Source organism: Pipistrellus hanaki (assembly GCF_964339955.1).
Source record: "Pipistrellus hanaki genome assembly, chromosome: 1".
Classification (NCBI taxonomy): domain Eukaryota; kingdom Metazoa; phylum Chordata; class Mammalia; order Chiroptera; family Vespertilionidae; genus Pipistrellus; species Pipistrellus hanaki.
Window position 1 is genome coordinate 64,770,829 of NC_140503.1, and position 20,357 is coordinate 64,791,185.

The following is a 20,357-nucleotide window of genomic DNA, read 5'->3' on the forward strand; positions in this document are numbered from 1 at the left end:
TCTCTGGGCTACTAAGTGCCAGGCTGGGGGGCAGGAGGGGGCATGTTGACTCAAATCTGAGTCCTCCCAGCTAGGTGGGGCTGCATGAAGCTGTTAGTCATGTGAAGTTGCCAGGGCAACTTAGCCTCTGGAGCTGGGCGGCATGGAGAAGTACAAAGACGAGACTACAGGGCACATTACAACTTACAGGCGTGTGTTCCATAACATGTCATCTTTCCGTATTGGGACTTTTTTATTTTGTGGGATTGAAAGATCAGAAGATGGAAATGAGCTGGGGAAGATAAAGAAAAGGAAAACTGAATCGTGGGGGCAGGGCACTATTTCTGTCCCCTTTGTGGGCAATGGTTAAATAAGGAGAACATCTGGTCCCGGAGTGTGTCTCGGCAGCGCTGCTTTTAATTACCCCGTCATTTGGTCTCCTGCTAAATTAGTGACTGTGGGAGCAGCTCGAATCGCCACACTGACAGGCCCAGAGAGCTCCACTTAGCCTGCCACATAGTCAGAGGGGAAACACGGAGCTTCCGGTTTCATATTTAAACCAGGATTGACTCATAATTGTAGCTGTCAGGAGGGTGATGGAGACATTATGTAATCTGGTTCTTATGGGGAGGTGTGTGTGTAAGGTTTCTGCTCTGTAAATTCCAGAGGAAATGCTGGGCCCGTCCAGGGAGCGCTCGCTGGCCGCTCTGTGGTGTGCCCTGCAGGATAATGACGGTGCTATTACCGGGTTCTAAGTCTGCCCGAGTCCACACATGAATGAGTTCCCCCCTGAAAGGCCCTCCTGTTTTTTCCACAGACTTAAATGTGGATGAGGTTAGGCGAAACCTGGTCAACTGGGGAGGCAGTGTGTTGACCCAGTGGGGAGATTTAATAATGACAAGCCATTCAGGTCCACACATATTTTTTTTCTGGACCACATAAGCTCTCCCTACTAATTCCCATCGTTTCTAGCCTCAGAGATTTGGAAGTGGACACCAGTTGCTCCTGGAAACAAAGTGGTGAGGCGGTGGATCATTTGTTCCATTTCCATTCGGCTTGTGACTTGCCTCTTGGAGGCCCCCGTGGACTGCTATCAATGTGCAGGGCAGCTGGGGAAGGCATGGGACAGACCCAGTGTTGGCTGTCACGGGCAAAAGAAAAGTCAGATGAGGCTGTTTAATTTTAACTTTAAAGGAATGTGTTTTCAACAGTTTTGTTAAAGGGAGATTTTAAAAAAATTTTTATTGATTTTTCTTTGAACCCAATAAGTTTTACCTACATGATAAGAGGGCTTCATGAATAGAGAATAGTATTCGTATTAGGAGAACAACAGTAAAGACTAAATAAAAACTTAAAAGGTGAATTGTTAAAGGGGAGGGCCATTACCCTCCCCAACTCCTGGCTGCTGCTGGTCTGGCTGGCCCTCTATTTGTAAACTTTTCCTTCCTCTCTAGGGGAATTCTCCAGCACTTGGGGTTCTGGTTTTGACTTTACATACCCAACAAAAAGACAAATATAATTTATAACATAGTTTTAGCTAAAATCAGTAACTAACTGTATGAAAATATACAGTTAAATAAATGCTAGATATCATCATCTACTTACATTGTAACTGACTAGAAGGGGACAATCAGTTTCTGTTATAATCTCTATTTTTTTTCTAGAAAAAATGAGCAACTAAGATAATTGCATATTTACCCATTGGTCTTTGGAACATGTTATGGAGAGTGGGTAATTTTCTGACTTTTCAGGAAGAAACTGGAATTATTTTAATTAAAAATAATATAGTAATAAAGTGAAATTATAATATTAACTTAAAATATTAAAACAATATATTTGTGTATTTTATTTTCCCTATTCTTTCACAGTCTCATGCTGTGAAACCTCTAAGTAACGGTGCCAGTATCATGACTTGATTTCTTTTCTCCCATGAGAATGAAGTTTCATGTGAGCATTGTACAGTCACCAGAGCGTGGGACATTATCATATGACTGCTGGATGATGCAGAGATAGATAGTTTCATGAGCTGGCTGACCTTAGTGTATTCATTTTCCTCATCATTGAAATGAAGAGACTTGATGTGACTCCTGTTGAGATACTTTCAGAAGCAACTACTCTCGTAATAGGTTCTCGCCATTACAAATTTAGGTACTGATTTGCCTGTTTTTATTTTTTTCCTGTACTAGAACTTGCAGTTGGGCTAGGGATTTCTCCAACTAAGGTCCGCCAGAATACAAAAGACAAAAGACAAGAATTACAGACAAGGAAACGATATTCTCTTGGGCCTTGAACAAGGTGAGCTGAGCATTGGATCTGGTCAACAAAAGGACATTTTTCTTCCTGGTCTTTTCTGACTTCTCTAGTCAAACCCCTCATTGAGGATAAGAGATGAATTAGAAAGGATAATTGCTAGAGTAAAGAAATTATCTTTGATTAAAAGGAATGAGTGGATCTCTATTTATTCCATGGCATTTAATTAGGATGGAAAAGGGTTAAGTGTAAATTAGTTGAGATTTGCTTTTCTTCAAACTTTGCAAACTATAGTTAACACAAATGTCTCAAGTTGCCCCCAAACTCTGAGAACTTCAGTTGTCTACACATAGATTTTGAATTCTTTATCAATACTTTCAAGGCTTACCACAATCTGGCTTCAATTACCCTTCTAACTTTATTTTCTACTACTCCCAACCTACCCTTCTAACTCCATTTCCCACTTTTTTCACCTCACATGCCCTATGCTCCAGCCAATTTAAACAGCTCTGTTTTCATAGCTGCTTTATTTAGACACTATCTTCAAGTTCTAGCTCCATAAAACCTTCCTTTTTTTTAATCCCTAACCAGAAGTAATTATCTCTAACTGAACCCCCATAGCACTTGATTTATACTTTTTCTCATGGCATTTCAAGGTACATAGATTTATCTTCATGCCTCACCTATTTATTTCCTGTAAGTTCCTTGAGAGTGGAATCTACACTGATTCATGTTGTGTCAAAGAGTGCTTAGCATTCTGCTTGCCCATGATAGAAGGAATGAATAAGTTCTAGCTACAACATTGAAAATAAACTTCTCTTGAAGTCTATAGAAGAGATAACTTTTTTTTTGTGTGTGTTTTTGTTTTGTTTTGTGTTGTTTTTATAAAACAAAATGAGATTTTCTATTCCTTTCACACATAACAACCTTTTCCTCTTTAAAATGGATGAACTCAGTGCCTAGATGCTATCCTCAGAACCCAGGAAGACTCAGAACCTAGTGGTTGGACATGGAAAACCAGGTCAGATAAGAGGGAATTGTTCCATTTCTCACAGGGATGAGGGTAGGATGAGGTGAGTAAGTTCACTTGCTAGGCTAGGAGGAGATCTGCGGCACAATCGCCACCAGATCTACTGCTGTTTATGGTCTTTTATCACCTTTCCTCTCCTTGGATAATTTGTCAACTCTGCCAGCTACTTTAATTTAAAAGGGCTCTGGATAATGGGCTAAGTTAGGAGTCTTGGAATCCAGAGTTGGCTCTTCTACTGGCTGTGGGTTTTAGGAAAGTATAAGTAAGAATTAGTTTTCTCATCTGTATAATGTTAATAAACTCACCTACCTTTTTCCTATGGACTTCAAGCTCTAACCTCATTGTTCTGAGAATTCAGAGGAGAAGTTTATAAGAAAACATGTGGAAAACTACAAAGTGTTTTATATTTGTAAGGGCTTATGATCATAAAAAATTAACAATATTAGAGGCTTTTGGGGGGATACCTATTAAATCACCATTTCTATTTAGACCCTTGATAGTTAATATTCTAATTAGACAAAGTAGAGGCATTTGGAATTTTGGCTCTACCACTTACTAGCTCTGTACCTCCAGTAATCTACCCTTTTCCAAGCTTCATTTTTCTTAATGGCAAATGAATATGAAATATCTAGCTCAGATGATGAGATTTATTTGGGTGGTGGCCTTGTAATATGTCAACTTGGCTAGGTTGAATTTTGTTTCCTAAAAATTCCTTCACTGAATGTGTCTGATTTGGGTGGGCCATAAGAGACATTTTTGCAATATATTTGGAAGTTTAAAATGAAATAGCAACCATTTTGGGTTTTCTGCTTAGGAAAATCGGGGAAGGTGGTCTTGTAGCTTGCACTGACAGATATTATGGCTACCTGTTTGTCTACCTCATTGGCACAGGACACCAGCCATCTTCCTGGGATCCTCCTTCGCCACATCTATATATAGTTCTGGGACAAAGGGCCCTGGACACCTTTGAAGTTAGAGGCCACTATAACTGATAGTGCAGTTTTCAGTTTGTCCCTGACTTATGGGTTCCAGATTGTCCTTGCTCACTTTATACCTTCTCTTCATGATGACCTGCCCTATGGACTTCAAGCTCTAACCTCAGCGACTGCTTAACCAGTTCCCACCATTGTGTAAGGGCGTTATAATGTCCACTCCCTCCACCACCAAAACACACACACACACACACACACACACACACACACACACACACACCAATGCTGTTGTCATTATTACTATTGTCATTCAGAGGTCCAAGCACTAGGTAGGATTATCTAAAGTATAGAAACTCAAAGTCCTCTCTAAGCTTTCTCCAAATTCCTGTGGAGTTTACATTCTCATAGTCACTTCTGGGCTCTAGATATGATCAAATTGATTGGGGCAGGGGCTCAAAGACTATGCCCCCCTCAGTTTCTTCTCTCTCTCCCCTTCCTCTCCCAAGTGCATATGTTTAACTGTCTTCATCCTGCTTACCTTCCTTGTGAGCCTGCTCTCTAATATTGAAAAATATTCTTTGAATTGCCAGTTAACTTTATCCATTTATCAACTGGAGATACTTGTACTTTTAACAATTTCAGAAATATTTGGAAGAGATCAATAAGATGATAGAAGTAAAGCAAGGCATTGGTTCTTAGTAGGACTCTGGCTATAGAAATAGACATGAAAATTCAAATAAAATACTTTCATCAGTCACCTCTCTATAATTTGAGTCTTTTATCTCAAGGAAATAACTTATTAATATTTGTAGAAATGATGAATTTTGTGGCATGCTATTTTGATATTAAAGTTTTTATTGAACAATTATTATAAATTACCTTGAATATAAATGTAGAATTTTTAAAGTGAAGAAGTAACTTTTTAAATTATTTTTATTTATTATTTATTTATTTGACAGAGAGAGAGAGAGAAAAGAGAGAGAGAGGAAGAGAGAGAGAGAGATACATTGATTTGTTGTTCCACTTATCTATGCATTCATTGGTTGCTTTTTTGGCGTATCCAGATGATGCTCCAATCAATTGTGCTACCCAGCTAGGGCTTTCTTTATGATTTTTAAAATGCATTTTTCAGTTACAATTGACATAAAATATAATATTAGGTTCAGGTACACAGCATAATGATTAGATATTTATATAACTTATAAAGTGACCACCTTGGTAAGTCTAGTACCCATCTGACATCACATAGTTATTACAATATTATTTACTATATTCCCTATGCTGTACTTTAAATCCCTGTGACTATTTTTATAACTGGCAGAAGTTACATTTTCAGTTTGATTTTCTATTTGGATTCATAAAACATGTTAAAGTAATATCTTGCATTAACTAAAAGAATAAAGTTCATTTATTCAACAAATATTTTTGAACATGTATTGTCCTAGACACAGACACTGTTGAAGTGTGCAAAATAGCTACTACCAGTTAAAAAACAGAGAGAAACTATGCCTTTTTGTTGTACTGTTCACAGGAAGATGTTTTTAGAGGTTTCCCATTGTATTAGTTTGCTAGATCTGCCATGACAAATTACAACAAACTGGGTGGCTTAAACACAATTTTGGAGGCCAGCAGTCTGAGAACGAGGTGGTTTATAGATCTGAGATGGTTTTGTTTGTGGTTTCTCTCTTTGGCTTGTAAATGGCAATCTTCTCCCTGTGTCCAAATCTTCTCCCTACTGACAATGCCAGTCTATGTCCAAAATTTCTCTTCTTATAAGGACACTGTGATATCTGAATGACCTCATTTTAACTTCACTATCTCTTTAAAGACTCAATCTCCAAATATCATCACATTTTGAGTTACTGGGTGTTAGGACATCAACATGAATTTTGGAGGACACAGTTCAGTCTATAACAATATTTCTAAAATATTGCTGATCTTTTTGGGTCTCAGTCTACTTATTTAAAAATAATAATACTGTCTGTTCTATATATCTATTATAAATATACTACTGTTTTCTTTATGCATATTGCATCTAGATAGAAATAAATCTAGTTTTTCAAAAAATATATTTTATTGACTTTTTACATAGAGGAAGGAAGAAGGATAGAGTTAGAAACATAGATGGGAGAGAAATATTGATCAGCTGCTTCCTGCACACTACCCACTGGGGATGTGCCTGCAACCAAAGTACATGTCCTTGACTGGAGTCAAATCTGAGACCCTTCAGTCTGCAGGCCAATGCTCCACCCATCGATCCAAATCAGTTAAATCTAATTTTTGAATGACAATTGCCGTTAAGTATCAATACATCTATTTTCTTGAGTGACAGAAATATTTTCAAAGGTCATAGATGTTCCAAAATATGTTCAGAGTTACACAATACCACCTAAATAAACAGGATAACTGTTTTCTAAGGTTTTACCATTTTTGGAAAATGGGTGTCAAACAGCTGCATATTACCAAATAGGACTATCAGAATTATTGGGTCAGACTAAAATTTAAACCAGACAAGATTAAAAATTAATTTCCTTCTGTCCAACCAATGTCTGGAAACTTGGAAGAGAAGATACAGATGAAATAAATAAGTTATATTTGTGACCTTACCCAATCATCCTCATCATCACCATCATCATTGTTGTCATCATCATTTTTACCTTGTCACATTGAATGTTTTTACCATCTTATCCTCTAATTATTCCGTCTTCTTTTCAACAAGTTTGTGAGCACTTTGTGGGCAGGAAGTACTATGTCTATCACTGTTTACTCATGTCCTTTTGTGCCTGGGTATAGAACTGGGCTTGGTAAGCAGTAGTTGGCCCACAGTGCTCGGTGCAGAGTGGGCTTGGTAAGCTGTCGTCGGCCCACAGTGTTGACTTCCAGGCCTGGTTGCTGAGTGCATCAGTTAGAAGAGTGGTGGTGGAAGGAGGATGGCAGGGAAAGGAATGGTTGACCATGGCACAGCCAAGAGTGAACATCCAGGCTCTGATGGTCTTCTTGGCCTTGAGCAAGTTTTTGGTAGAAGTCACTATGGAGATTTGATGATGGAAATGGAGAGAGATGACTTTGCAAGTAAGGGTTTCAGGGCAGGCATTTTACAAACTTAGGAAATATAGACTTGTTCTGATTTGAAAGGGAGCCAGTTATTAGTTTTTTCTCAGCTTTGAGCCATATATTGCCAAAGAAACTGCAAATGATTTGATGGTGGGAGTGGGTAGGGAGAGGAGTAGAATCAAAACAGAGACTTCCTACCAAATTTCCTTTGACAATAGTTACAGTAAAACATTTTGGCTGGGAAAAGATTAATTTGTTTTCAAAATTAAAAAAAAGTAACATGTGGAAAATATTATATTGATGCATGTTTTGCTGAACAGATGGTGACAGTCCGCAAACTTCTCAAGGATTTCCCTTCAGGATGAAGAGGAAGCATTTTAATTCTACCAAGTAAATGAGAATAACTAAAGCTCTATAATTTTGTCTGTCTCTTCTTATGGAAATCCTCTTTTTAGCACCAAATTTTTCTTTCCAATAGGACAACCAATTAGCATCCAAAGGTAAATGTTTATTTTTTCTCCTCTATTCTTTCTCACCAGGAAATCCCTTGCCTTTGTATTAATACATGTTCGTTATTTTCATTCTGAGTCTCTGAAAGCACATCAGATGCAATGCGGATTGGCCAATTACTCAAATCTTCATTTTACTGATGGGGAAACCAAGAACTGAAAGTTTCTGTGACCCTCATCAGTGTTTCATAATGAGTAACAGCTGAAGTAAACATCAGACATAGGTTTGACTCTCAAATCATTGACCTTTCACTATTCTTTAGAAACCATGATTCTTATCATATCCGAACCTATTTACTTGTGTATTTTCTTTTTTGTGCTGCCTTTGAGAAGAGTCTAAAGACGTAGGGAAGAGATTTTCCTATAGTCTCTCACTCCTCCACCCCCCACTTTTTGGTTTCCTTTGAAATAAACCACAGCTTCAAGTAGAACCTCCCAAGGGTTTTTTAAGATGAGTCGGCTACACAGCTGGAGACAGAATGATGGTTATTAATCAAGTATTTTCTTATATTCCAAGTCATTTTTCCATCAGGGGACACTTTTTTTCACTAGAAAAGAAAAAAAGTTAAAATCAAGGACAGTAATCAGCAGCCAACTATTTACCATTGACTGAGGTTCAGGAATAGGAGTTTCAATTTCTATTTATTCTTTCTATTCCCAAACAAAACCCCCTCCCCATCCCTTAAAAAAAAATCTTAATGCATCTATTCCCTACCTAGACTCTAGACTGTCTAGATGAGTTAGCTGGCCTTACAGAGATCCAAGTAAACCTGGGCCAATGTTGTTGGTAGTATAGACCTGGCGCTGATCAGGTAAGGGTGACACCAGTACACATTAATTTGTGATCCCAGTATACTCCAAACCTGGGGAGAGGCAGGATGACTGTAATCTGGGGCTGTGCTAGCCAGCTGACTCTTCTTTCACTTATTTAATGATCCTTATGGATAATTGGGAAACTATCCTAAATGCATTGCACTTTTCAATTATTTTGTATCCCTTTGATTTTCATTTCTCTTTTTTTATTCCTTCTCTCAAATATCCTTGCATACATTCATACTTTCTCCATGCAACCTCTAAGGCAGTTTGTTGCTGAGTGCTTTCTAAGGCCAGGAGTAAAAGAAAGAGTTGTTCTGTTGCTATTAACATGAGGAGCTCAAAATAAATTCAGAGTGCAAGTGTATTAAGACCCAAGCACTTTCACAAGTTTCTCTTTCTACCATTAATTTAGAATGACAATATCAGGAATGAAATGAGGATAAAAACAGTTGATTTACTGAGTGGTTACGTTGATTTATTGGTAGGTTGTTGCACAGATCATCTCATTTAATCCTCACCCTGTGAGGTGATTACTACCGTGTTTCCCCGAAAATAAGACGTCCTCTGAAAATAAGACCTAGCGCATGGAAAAATAAGACATCCCCTGAAAATAAGACCTAGCGCAACTTTGGGAGAAAAAATTAATATAAGACACTGTCTTATTTTTGGGGAAACAGGGTATTATCATTAGTCTCATTTTTCAGCTCAGAAAACTATGGTTTAGAGAATTGTAGTTATTTGCCACAGCTATATAGGAAGGGGTGAATCTAGAACTTAAACCAAGGAGGTCTAATTTCAGAGACAATGAACTTAGCAACAATGCTATATCTTCCCATGGAATACTCCACACACTTCTTTTTTTATTTTTTTATTTTATTTTATATATTTTATTGATTTTTTTACAGGGAGGAAGGGAGAGAGATAGAGCTAGAAATGTCGATGAGAGAGAAACATCGACCAGCTGCTCTTGCACACCCCCCACCGGGGATGTGCCCGCAACCAAGGTACATGCCCTTGACCGGAATCGAACCCGGGACCCTTCAGTCCACAGACTGACGCTCTACCACTGAGCCAAACCGGCTTCGGCTCCACACACTTCTTTAAGCATATTTAAAGAGGTTTAAATAATGATGTTTTGAGTATATTTATCACATTTATCATCTTCCCCCAGAAGATAAATTATGGGAACTAAGAAAACACTACACCTTGGAAACATTCTTGGCAATTGTTTACTTTACTTACAAAGGGTTAAAACATCAGAATGTAAAGCTCTTGGGTTGACATTCTTTTCTTTGTGAGTCTACACATTAAGTTGGGTCTTTAAACTTGCTTCAGTCTTAAGGCACATTGCTCTTTATGCTGAGCAGTACATGTAGAAAACTACCTTTTCTCCTGTTCACAGTTCCTCTGACAGGAAAGGCCGAACAGAACAGCAAATCTGGAGCCTGAGGTTGTTTCCAGGTGTCCCGGTTAATAATGCGAGTTTTGAAATCAAAGAAAACACAATAATTTCAAGAGCAACATCAAAAGTGCTTTATTCAAAGTAATGTCCATTGCTAGCAACACATTTCCCCATCTTTCAGGTAATTTGTGGGTACCATCCCAATAGAACTTTTCTTGTTTTGAGGCAAACCATTCAGAGACCCAATTTTCCACTTCTTCATACGTTTTGAAGTGCTGCTCAGAAAGTGCGTGTGACATCGATTGGAACAAGTGGTAATCTGAAGGAGCAAGGTCTGGTGAATACAGCGAATGGGTTAATACTTCCCAGACAAGATCTTTTAACGTGTCTTTAACTGGTTTTGAAGTGTGTGATGGTGCGTCATCATGAAGCAAAACTACTTTGCGGTGTCTTCTGGCACATTCTGGTCCTTTCTCAGTCAAAGCGTGGTTCAAATTGATTATTTGTTGTTGGTAGCAATCAGTATTAATGGTTTCAACTGGTTTTAGAAGCTCATAATATACCACCTTACTGATCCCACCAAATGCAGAGCATTGTCATCTTTCTGAAGTGATTTGACCTTGCAATCGATGTTAATGGTTGACCTGGATCAACCATGATTTTGTGCATTTGGGATTATCAAAATAAATCCACTTTTCATGGACAGTCACAATTTGATGAAAAAAAGACTTTCTTTTGTGCCGTTGAAGCAACGTTTTACTGATGACTTTTTGATTTTCCATTTGTCTGTCGTTCAGTTGATGTGGCACCCATTTTCCTTCCTTTAAAATCTTTCCCATTGCTTGTAAACGATCAGAAATTATGTGCTGAGCAACGTTTAATCTTTCAGCAAGTTGTTTTTGAGTTTGACATGTATCTTCATCAAATAATGCTTGTAATTGTTGGCCTTCCAACTTTTTCGGTTGACCTGGACATTCTTTGTCTTTCACATCGAAAGCATCATTTTTAAAGCGTTGAAACCAGTGTTCACAAGTATTTTGAGATGGAGCATGTTCACCATAAGCGTCCTGAAGTATACTACAACTTTCAGCAGCACTTTTCTTCAAAATAAAGTAATGAATTAGAACTTCATGCAAATGCTCTTTTTTCTTTGGCATGAAATTCGACATTTTTAAGCGTAAAAATATCTATGATGTTAACATTTTCAGCAAATTTGACATATGAAGTTTTGAAGCTTGCTGTCAATACAACAAAATAGCATACATATCAAATCATATATATATATATATATATACATATATATATCTATATCTATCTATATATATCTATATCTATCTATATCTATCTATCTATCTATCTATCTATCTATCTATCTATCTATCTATCTATATATCAACATATGTGTAACTCCATTTATTGAAAAAAAATCCACATTATTAACTGGTACACAAGTGCTGTACAGTTCATGTCCCACCATTGAGTGAGTCAGAGGCTAATCATTACTTGAAACTTTCTTACCTCTAGATTTTAAATTCTAAAGCGAAGAGGCATTGCAACCTGCATCAAATTCTACTAGATTGCTGGCTTGCCATAGTAACTTCTTTGGACTCCCTGGTACTGTTTAGAAGAGGGAAGAAAAGTTGAATTTGCTACTGGGAACCCCATTTTTGCTACTCTTTTCATTTCTTCACAAAAAGAAGTTGAGGTAGTATGCAAATACAGGGGTGGGCAAAAGTCGACTTACAGTTAATAAACAAATAATACAATAATTAATAAATAATAATACACCCTCAGTTGGTTAGAGCATTGCTCCAATACACCTAGGTTGTGGGCTCGATCTTGAGTCAAGGCACATAGAGTAGCAACCAATAATGAACACAGAAATAAGTGAAACAGCCCTGGCGGCTGAGTGGGTTGGATTGTCATTCTGTACACCAAAAAAGGTCCTGGGTTCAATTACCTGTCAGGATTTTGATATGAGTTGCAGGTTTGATCTGAGTTGGGGTGCATAAGAGTGGTAATGGATCAATTTTTCTTTCTCTTTCCTTCATCCTCTCTCTAAAATCAATTTAATAATACAAAAAAAATCTGTTTTGATTACTCACAACTGTAAATCGATTTTTGCCCAGACCTTTATATAAGCATATAAATATACATGTGTTATTCAATAGTTATTCAATAAAATAATAAATGAGGCAATCAGGGAAGGTTTTCATTATTTTTCTTCTTGTTTTGTAAAGGAAAAGTTACTCCTGTGTGTGTGTGTGTGTGTGTGTGTGTGTGTGTTTTACTGCTGATTTTCCTAAATTTATGTTAAATATAGCTTTGCTAAAGTGCTGGTCACTTACTCTGTTCTTTTGTTGCTGATATTCTAGCATCCATCTCACCTGGGCAAATAATAAGGAGTATTGGAGCAGAAAAGACCTTGGCAAAACACTTCTAACTGGCCCTCGTACTACCCAGTTGCCAATCAAAATTAAGTAACTTATGTGGGATTGAATGTTTAAATAATTTACCCATAAGGTGGTTTTGTGTTTTGAGCTATGGTTTTCAAACTATGCTTCAAGGATCCTTTCAGCTTCCATGGAGGTATGTGAGGACCAACTTAGAGGTTCATTGAATTCAGACATTGGATGGGGCTCTGGGTTTTTATTCTTATTTCAACCAGAAGATAATTGCTTTCATCCCTTTTGTATTTGAGTTTCCTTGTGAAAATGCGTTTGCAAAAAGACTTTTCTTCTAAAATAAGAATAAAAAGCTACAAGTCTACCATTTCACTCCATTTTTACTCATGTCTATTTTTACTCATTAGATTAGGTCTAACAGTGGTTTTCATCTAGTTTTGTTTTCTTTAGAGTTTTGAAAATCTACATCCTCTCCCCACTTCACCCAGTATTACATATATGTTTGCTCTGTAATTTTTCTGGGTCATCTTTTAATGCAGGGGTTAGTAAAGAAAATAAATAACTGTGGCGCCAACATTTATTTAAGAATTCCTGGAAAAGGACTATATGGTCTACAGAGACATGCATATTAGATATAAACGCCCTTGAGTTGTAAGGTACCTGGAAGTCTTAATGACACAAAATCTATATATCTTGCAATTAAAACAGAACTCTAGAGCTGACTCACTGCTAGGTGGAACCAAGCTGAATGAAATGGAATTCATGTGTTTTTGTGTGTGTCCTGAGGAAGAGGTTTTGGTTTTGTAAAACACCCCTCTAAGGGAAAGTACTGATCCTTGCCATAGGCTTCCAGTCCTGTGCCTTGATCCTTTTTATCTCAGATAACTGATTGGGTTGTTGGGTTTAAACATTTTGGTTAGCCCCGCCCCCCATACCAAATGCCTCCACTAGTTCCTTTTACTTCACTCTGCCATACAATCAATATAGTTTCATTAACCCCTTCCTGACTTGTAATGAGTTGTACATGAGCTATATTGTCTATTTGTAGAGCATCCTTTAGGAGGTTCAAGGCAACAGACTTATGGACATTTCGTAGCAAGATAACATGGGGGCTGTGAGTGAGAAAAAATTCAAGAGGGATATGAATTTGCAGCTTTTCTTTGCCAACATGTTAGTGGTTATGAATTTTTTGAAACTGTAAAAAGTAAGTCAAGAAATTCCCTCCACATTGTGGAATCTATATGTAAAAACCAGCTGTAAAGGCTTTTTTTTTTTTTTAGGTCTAGGTTGGGAGGGGGAAGTGTGTGTGTGTGTGTGTGTGTGTGTGTGTGTGTGTGTGTGTGTGGTGGGTTTACAGGGGATTGGGAGAGAAGATGGTAATAACTTTTAAGAGGATTATTTGGAAAATGACTTGCATGCTGATCAGTTCTTACAGAAGTAATAGTTGAGATAAAAGCCCAGACAGTGAATCTATAATAGTTCAATTTAGTAATTCAAAGTGCAGCTATGAAAAGGAAAGAGGGTCCCTAAAAGAAAAATGCAGGTTGAGGAATGTGGAGAAAAGGCAACTTCTACACTTGTTTTAGGAACTGGGGAAAGGGTGAATATTAGGGACATTGGAAATACTGGTAAATAGGCCCTCAGGGAGTGTGCATTTGGCTCTGGTCTTTTGGCCCACTTTCCTATTTCCCCTCAGGCATCTCCTTTTCTACTTTGTCTCTCTAATCCTCAGATCTGTGGTTTTGGTCCCTAGAACCTATAAACCTATAGCTTCATGAAACACAGAGGACAAACAAGCCCACCAGGCCATGCTGTCTTAGGAGGCAGTCTTAGCCAGTGTGCCATATTCTCTTGATAAGTGATCTACATTTTTTCTCTTAGCACCTGTGTGTATGCTATGCTAGCCACTGTACCTGAATTAGGAAATGAACCAGTTTGTGCTGGTGACTTTAGATTGATAATCTTTAAATATTTGTTTACATTTCTTTAATTAGAATCAGGGAGACATCTGATCTTCTGTTCATAAACCTTGTGTATCTCTTTCCCTTCAAAATAGGGGATGTTTATCTATGTAATAAACAGCATTTAAATATATTGTAAATTATCTTTTATTTCATAGTTTGTGCTTCTCATAGCTGGGTATTACTCTGACAAAAGATTCAACATATGTGAAAATAGTTACCAAGTCCTTTTAAACATATGTTTATCCTCTAACTTCTTTATGTTAAAACAGTTCCTGCTGAAACTGGTTTGGCTCAGTGGTGGAGCGTTGGTCTGTCGACTGAAAGGTCCCAGGTTTGATTCCAGTCAAGGGCATGTACATTGGTTGCGGGCACATCCCTGGTAGGGGGTGTGCAAGAGGCAGCTGGTCGATGTTTCCCTCTCATCGGCATTTCTAGCTCTCTAACTCTCTCCCTTCCTCTCTGTAAAAAATCAATAAAATATATTAAAAACAAAACAAAACAAAAAACAGTTTCTGTTTGCAGAAACATTATTCTTTCTTTAGCTTTATTTTGTAATTTTCAAAAAACAGATACCTTCTTCAGAGACAATTTAAGAATTTTAAAATCAGATAATAAAATAATTAGGTAATTCCTAGTAGATAGCAGTAATAAAAAATGATTTGTTTTCAGAACTTTAGCTGTAAGAGCTTGTGTGGTAAGTTGAATTCCAAGATGGCCCTCATCATGTTTGTACCCCTGGAGTTGCCCTGGTGATTATGCTACTTTACATGGCAAAAAGGAATTTTGCAGATGGAGTTAAGGTGATTAAATCAACAGGCTGTAAAATAGAGAGATTATCAGGGTGAGCCTGATCTAACCTATTACCATTTACCAGTTTTCTCCAGGTGGTTGCAGAAAAAAAAAAAAAAATCAAAAAACTGGAAGCACAACCCTGGCCTCTGTGGATCAGTTGGTTGGAGTATCATCCTGTGCACTGAAGGTTCAATTCTTGGTCAGGGCATATATCCAGGTTGTGGGTTTGATCCCTGGTCAGGGTATGTACAGGAAGCAACTGATTGATGTTTCTTTCTCTCTCCCTTCTTCTCTCCAAGTGGGGGGTGGGAGGGTGGGGAAGAAGGGGGAGGGTGGAAGAAAGGAAGAAATTAGAAGCACGATAAGGATTTGACATATATCATTGCCGGCTTTGAAGATGGAAGAGGCCACATGCCAGGACCAGATATTAGCCCTTAGTTTGTGAGAAACCCCCAGCTGACAGCAGCAAGGTAAAACCTTAGTCCTATAATCATAAAGATCTGAATTCTGCCAACCATCTGAATGAACATGTACATGGATTCCCCTCCAGAGCCCAACCTTGATTTCAGCATCCTGAGACCCTAAGCAGAGAAACCAGTCAAGACCACCCGGACTTCTGACCTCAGAACTCTGAGATAATAAATGGGTGTTGTTTTAAGCTGCTAAATTTGTGGTAATTTGTTATGCGGCAATAGAAAACTAGTAAGCTTGTTTGGGATCAGTCTATAGTGGCATCCAGCATTTTGCAGTGCATGAGAAAAGCTTTATGAGGAGGTTTTACTTATTTTTATTTTTAAAAAATTTCACTTGAAGCTCCTGCCATATTTGTAGGGACAGTGCTATGACAGATACTATTGGTTGACAACCCAAAGATATTACCTTCCCTCTTTTTTTTTTTTGCTAATAGAACATCATTTTTTTCCCAATAAAGATTATTTAATTTTATGGAATTAGGCCCAGCCATGGATTGAGGGGTTATAATCCAATTCTGGCCCATGAGATTTAACTAAGAGTCTGTTCGGAGGCTTTTGGGAAGAATTTTCTTCCTCTGTTTTTTAATCCTCTTCTTCGGTTTTTTGTTTTTTTTTAATCCCCACCAGATATTTTTACATTGATTTTTAGAGAGAGTGGAAGGGAAGAGTAGAGACAGAGAGAAACATTGATGTGAGAGAAAGACATTGACTGATTGCTTCCCGCACCCACCCTAACTGGGATTTAAGACTGCAACTGAGATACATGCCCTTGACTGGAATCAAACCGAAGACCATTTAATCTGTGGGCTGGTGCTCTATTCAAACTAGCTAGGGCGGATTTTGCTTCTTGATATAAGCAACAGAAATTGAGGGAAAATGCTCTGCATGACTGTGCTGTCTGTTTCCTGTCTTTGGATGTGGTGTGATGATGTCTGCAGCCATTTTGTAAACATGAGGAAGAGGTGAAAAGGATCAACGAGATGCTGATCCAAGGCCATAATGTCTTTGAACCAATGCTAATGCTCACATCTAGATTGATCATGTGAGATTAAAAAAAATTAAATAGCATATTTAAAAAATAACCATAGTTTAAACCATGGTTAACTGAGTTTTAATAATTTCCAACGGAAATAATATCTAACTGATAAAGAATTTGGGCCTTGAAAGTGGAATGCTGCAAGTAACATACTGTAAAAGGTAGGTCAGAGTAGGCACTGTGGACTGGATTATCTTAGGCTGGAAACCTTGGGCATGGCAAAACATTTAAATAACCAGTTGCTTGATATATCTTAGAACACAGACCACATGTTGACAGAGGTTGCAGTGGCATGGAAAATGGAAGGAAAAACATAGGATGTTTATGTGTGTTGGCTTACTTTAAGCAAAGAAATCCTATTAGGAGAGGCAAAGTTAGGCTAGATAGGTAATCTCTAAGCAGAGGAAAGGAAGTATGATTTTGCTAAGAAAGCTACTCTCATTGTGGCCTCCAATCTAAATGAACAGAGTCCCATAATTTATATTCATGCAAGGTTGGAAAAATTGTGTTTGGTACCCAAGGTGAAATAAGCACAGATGAGAAAGTGGCCCCCTAAAGACTGGCAAAACTGGAGCTTCCTTCCACAAAGACCTGATTGTGCATGTTCAGCACCAGAGGATCTGGGGAATCTAGCAGCAGAGAAAGAAGAATTCTTTTTTTTTTTTTTTTTTTTAAATCAATCTTTATTGTTCATATTATTACAAAGGTTCCTCATTTCTTCCCCCCTCCACCAGGTTCCCACCCCACCCTCCGCCCCCTCCCCATCCCCCATTGTCTTCATCCATAGGTGCACAGTTTATATGTTCAGTCTCTTCCTCCCTCCCTTTCCCCGATAGTAAATCCCTTTTCAGATAGTAAATCAGTTACTTAGCATTTTCTCATATCAATAATATCTCCACATGCCCAATGATACACTTCACACAAAAGACATTTCCAAATAGGTCAACCAGCCTCATCCAGGCCCCACCCAAGGCACTCACAGATCAACACCCCAGCACTATACTAACTCAACACATCCAGATCTAAGCCTTCATCACTTGATTCAGCAGACCCTCAAGTTCCCGCAAAAGTTTCCAGCCATGTCTGAGAGGCAGCCGTGGGGCAGGGGCAGGCGAGGAGCGAGCTGTTCCGGGCCTGGCTGCTCTGGGCCTGGCCTCTGTTGCTCTGGTTTGCTCCACAACCAGCTGCTCCGGGTCTGGTCACTACCGCTCCCGACCTAGTTGCTCTGGACTTGGCTGCTGCTGCTTCGGGCCTGGCCGCACCTGACCCGGCTGCTCTGGGCCCGGCTGCTCCAGGCCCGGCCGCTCCGGGCCTGGCCGCTCCCAGCCTGGCAGCTGCTGAAAGAAGAATTCTTAGTCAAAGATTATGTCTAGGCAAAAACTTTAGCTTTGGTTACTAATACGAGGAATTGACCAGAAGCAAATGGATTGAAACAACTACATTTTTGAGAGAAACTTTGTTAAAAATAATGCAAGCCTCACCAAAAACTGCTTATAATGGTTGAACCTCAAAGGCAATCGCTAGGTGTTTAAACTTGTACAACATGAAGTTGCTTAAATTAAAAAGAATTTTCTCCTGAGTGCTCACTCAGATATAGGCATTGAAAATAATGATTAAAGAATATCTTGCTATTGGGAAGAGCAGAGGCGATGGAAGAAAGACAGAACTAGGAACTGTCAGATTGACTAACCAAGGAAATGTCTCCATTGAGAGGACAGACATTTATCACTATTCCTTTCTAACAGGACAGAGCTTCTGATACTAAATGTTAAACTAGTTATTTAGTCTTCCCCCACCATTTGTGTATTAGATGTGTTGGAGGCAGATAACTTATTCTTTAGAGGAAACTTCCAAATCTCTAAGAAGATGTCTCTGGACCAAATGAAGAAAACTGAGCATCATCTAGAAATTCTAGATTTGCACCTGGGTATAGTAGCTAGATGTGAATTTTTCTCTCTCAAGGAGGAGGTGAGTTTACTTACATAAACTGCATTTGTAGAAAAAGAGGTTGTGGTTGTAAATTAGATTGCCAAATAGATGGGCTGTGGCAGATACTATTAGTTGGTTAATAAAAGCATTATTTACCCAGCTTTGTTCCTTGTTATTAGATCTCTGTACCATCCTCTCACCCAACGCACACACACATATATTGGGCAGAGTTCCCTTCATTTCAGAGATAGTAAATTTAGCCAGAAACTTAGTGTAGGTAAATCTAGCCAAGGTATAAAGAGAATTCTTCTAGAGGTTTCTGAAGACAGATGCTGCCACTTCCAAGATATTATTGTAAGTTGCTAAACTAGCATGAGCAAACATTTAAGTCTAAATTGTTATGTGACATAAAATAAATCCTCATTTGTTTGAGTCACTGTTAGTTTTTGTTTGCTTTTATTTTTTGTAAGTAGATATGTCTAAATGATATAATTATAAACTTACATTTTGGTAGTGATAAAGCAGGAAATTTATAGTGTATGGACCAAGACAATCGCCTCCACCTGTTTTTGTAAATACCCTGTTTCTCTGAAAATAAGACAGTGTCTTATATTAATTTTTGCTCCCAAAGATGCGCTAGGTCTTATTTTCAGGGGATGTCTTATTTTTCCATGAAGAAGAATACGGTACACATGTATTGTTAAATGAAAATAAAGGAAATTTATTACCTGTATACGGTATGGTAGTATGGTAGTTGTCAACACAAACCAGACAAACTGTGAATCCTACAATATCAAGAATTTACTCATTTATTCAATGACAATCATGTCATCATCTTCTGGAACATCATCATAACAATCCAATTCCTGAATTTCCTGGTGAATTTCTTGGGACTCCATTTCTTTCAGAATTAGTGGACCAAATCTCTTATGTTTAGCAATAGCATTCTGAGACAGAGCCTGCGGGGGGTGGGGGGACCTTATTTTCTGGGGGATGCCTTATATTTCACTCAGAAGGAAAACTGTAAGTAAGTCTTATTTTCAGAGGATGTTTTATTTTCGAGGAAACACGGTAGTTGTATTGGAATATAGCCATGCCCATTCATGGTATTAGGTATGGCTGCTTTCACACTACAAAGGCAAGTTGAGTAATAATGAGACCACATGGTCTGCTACGCCTAAACTGTTTCTATCAGACCTGATATGGAAAAAGTTTGCTGACTACTCATGCAGAGTCCTAATGTGGAAATCAGAGTTAAGAAGGATTAAATGTCATCTATCCCAAGGGTGTTGGAGAAGAGCATATCTGTGAGCTGCAGCCCTGGTTAAACTTACGTATTCCAAGGTCCCGCGCTGAGTTACTGAGTCAGAATCTTCAGCGGAGAGGCCTGTGAATTTGCATTATTAACATTTCCTTACCAGGCAAGTTCGGGAAATATTACTGTAGATTGATATCCTGGAGCTGCTTAGCTAGCCCACCCTTTAATTGGATCTGTAGCTGGTTCTCTCTGTGATTCATGGCAGAAGCCCTAGTGTGAACAGGAGGTTGAATAAGAGTCTATCAGACTTGCTTATGGAGTGAAGTACAATAAATTAGAAGATTTTGATGTAGTAAAAATGGCACCAGCTCTCAAAATGAGATACCTGGGTTCAGGTTCTAAGACTTTCTCTAATTATTTGACCTTGGGCAAGCTTCTCTCTACAACCCAAGATTCTCAGCTATAGTATGTCAGTAGAATGGGATATCTGCAAGTTGCTTTGTGACAATATTTAAGATGCAGAAACTA